A 3470-nucleotide genomic window follows, 5' to 3' on the forward strand; every position below is an offset into this window, starting at 1 on the left:
ACAAAACAAAAAACAAAAAAAGAAAAACAAAACAGATTCACAGATACAGAGAAGAGATGGATGGTTGCCAGAAGGGAGGGGGGTTGAGAGGTTGGGTGAAAAAGGCGAAAGGATGAAGAACTACAAATTGGTATTTACAAAATAGTCATGGGGATTTAAAGTACAGCATAGGGGACACAGTCAATAATACTGTAATAATTATGCATGATACCAGGTCGGTACTGGAAATACTGGAGGGAGCACTTTGTGAATTGTTTGATTGTCTAACCACTGCGTGGTCCACCTGAAATAATACACAATAGTATTGAATGTAAACTGTAATAAAACAACTTAAAAAAAAAAAAACACCTAAACTGGAGGTACCAGATAATAAAAATGGTATTTCTTATAGAAATAAAAAAAAAATTCTAAAATTTATATGGCACCACAGAAGACTGCACATGGCCAAAATAATTTTGATAAAGAAAAACAAAGCTGGAAGCATCATACTTCCTTATTTCAAAATAGATTACATTGGATGTGAGGACGATCTGGCTGTGACATCTGTCACCCCATTGATCGCCAGGGTTGATTCAGCTGATCTGGCTGGCTAGGCGGGTGTCCCCCTCCTCCCTCACTGATCCATGTGAGTCCCTCCCGAAGCTGAGCACTCGCGCTCAGTGGAAGAGGATCTCCCCCCCACCCCCCCGCCAGGAGAGGACCAGTCTTCGGTCAAGGGTATACGAGTAGCTGCGCTTCCCGCTAGAACCTCCAAACAAGCTCTCAAAATAGATTACAAAGCTAAAGTAATTAAAACAATATGCGACTGGCATAAAGACAGACATATAGCCTGTGCAGAATTCAGAGTTCAGAAACAAATTCATGCATATGTGATCAACTGATCTTTGACAAGGGTACCAAGACTTGTGTTGGGAAAACTGAATACCCACATGCAAAATAATGAAACTAGACTGTTGCCTTACAGCATAAACTTCTAGGAGAAAAAACAGGGGAAAGCATTATGACATTAATGTTGGCAATGATTTCATGAACATGATACTAAAGGTATGGGCAGCAAAAACAAAAATAGACAAGGCTAAATCAAACTCAAAAGTTTATGTAAAGCAAAGGATGCAGTCAACAGAGTGAAAAGGCAATCTATTAAATGGGAGAAAATATTTGCAAGCCATTTATCTGATAAAGGGTCAATTTCCAAAATATATAAGAAATTCTTATGATTCAATAGCAAAAGCAAATAAAACAAAAACAACAACGAAAACACACCTCATAACCCAATTAAAAAATGGGGAGAGGGCTTAAATCGACATTTTTACAAAGGAGACATACAAATGGCCAACAGGTATATAAAAAGAGTCTCAATATCCGTCATCACCAGGGAAATGCAAATAAAAACTACAATGAGATATTACTTCACACCTGTTAGTATGGCTATTATCTAAAAAAAAAAAAAAAAAAAAAAAAAAAAAAAAAAAAAAAAACCCACACACAAAAAAAACTTAATACAACAAGTGTTGGTGAGGATGTGGAGAAAATAGAAGCCAGTACACTTTGGGTAGGAATGCATAATGGTGTAATTGCTATAAAAAACGTATTGAGGTCCCTCAAAAATTAAAACTAAAACTACCATATGATACAGCAGTCCTACTTCTGAGTATTTGCTCAAATAAATTGAAATCAGGTCTCAAATAATATCTGCACTCCCATGTTCATTGCAGCATTATTCACAATATCCAAGAGGTGGGTATAACTTAAATGTCCATGAACAGATGAACGGATAAAGAAAATGTGATATATACATACAATGAAATATTATCCATCCTTAAGAAGGAAGAAAATCCTGTCAAGTGCTATAATCTAGATGAACTTTCAGGACATTAGGGCAGGTAAAATAGGCCAGTCACAGAAAGACAAATATTGCATGATTCTTCTCATATGAAGCATCTAAAATAGTTAAATTCATAGAAGCTGAAAGGAAAATGGTGATTGCCAGGGGGTGGGAACGGGGGAAATGGGGAGCTATTATTCAATATGTGTAAAGTTTCAGTTATGCAAGATGAATACGTTCTAGAGATCTGCTGTGCAATAGTGCCAACTTGGCTTCTAGGTTCTCTGAATTTATAGAATCCTTGGTACCAGAGCTATATAGCCTCTGCAACTATCCCATTACACTAGACTTTTCTAAAATTGCTGATATTCTTTCTCACCTTGAGCTACCAATGTTGATAAAATTGCTTATTTTGCTCAGGCATGGGAATTTTCCAAGAAGTTATTAGCCTCTTTGATATGCTGGGATTTCCTTGAGTTGGATAGTTTAGTATACTTGATCATGCTTGGTGTGTGTGTGTGTGTGTTTGCAGCAGTCTTATGGAGAGGACAGGAAAAAAAGATACATCACTAAATGGAGACATTAGCCACACTTGACCTTTCAAGTGTTATATTATTGTCTTCTAGGCTTACATAGGGAATAACTCTATTGGTTAGATGACAGCAGCTCTGAGTGTAGACAGACTGCATGTATCCAACAGTGAAAGCTAAAATAAAAACCAGATAAACAAGCAACAGTGAGAAAGGCTGAAGTGATTTTTGGTGTATATATATGGAAGTTGAGGGTGGAAGCAGGGAAAGGAAGAGAAGAAAAAATCAGTTTCTTGGGCCTCTTAAAATTTTTATCCAACTATTCTATGATGGAGTTATTTTACTTTGTTTAAATCAACTCATTTGTAGTCAATCTCTTTACAAATTAATTTGCTCCCCTTTTCTAACCTTTTCCCTGTGAGGAAAAACTGAATTCAGTGCCCCATGAAATGTCTAAATTTTTGCTTTGTAAGTGGGTATTGGTGTTTAATGCTGTGAAATGTTATTAAGTGTCATCTTTCTACCTGCTACAAAAAGTTTGCAGCTCTATTCCAGGCTGCTATGTAGAAGATCATTACGACTATAAAATAATTTTGAATCCTGCCGCTAGTGGCAGATAAATCTATACATACAAGAAAGTAAATAGAAAGGACAAACACAACTGACCTAAACAAGATAAATGATCTAAAGCTTTTTAAGTTTTTGTTGAAAATTTTGCAACTCTTTAAATTCGCATGACAAAGGGCATAGCAGCTATTTCTCCTCCCTCCGTTACAAAATAGGGAGGAAAAAAAAGAAAAGAAACCTAGAGGTTCAGAATAGTGAAACTATGGAGCTTTGACAAATGTGTTCAGAGCCTCCCTCACTTGTCATTACAGTCTGAGATCTTAAATCAGGTGGCTTCTTTAGGACTTTAGATGGATGAGACTGCATCCTCATGGAGAGGCCCCTCCTTTCCAAATCTACTTCCCATGGGAAGAAAGGTTAGGTAGACTGTGAGTCTTCCTTAATAAAAGTGCCTTTTGGGGACAGTTTTATTTGCTACCACTGGAGGCCAAGACGGAAACTCAGCTTCAAGTTAAAGAGAGATTTATTCTGTTGATATTTGATCCTTG

Source organism: Myotis davidii, unplaced genomic scaffold, assembly GCF_000327345.1.
Source record: "Myotis davidii unplaced genomic scaffold, ASM32734v1 scaffold587, whole genome shotgun sequence".
NCBI lineage: Eukaryota > Metazoa > Chordata > Mammalia > Chiroptera > Vespertilionidae > Myotis > Myotis davidii.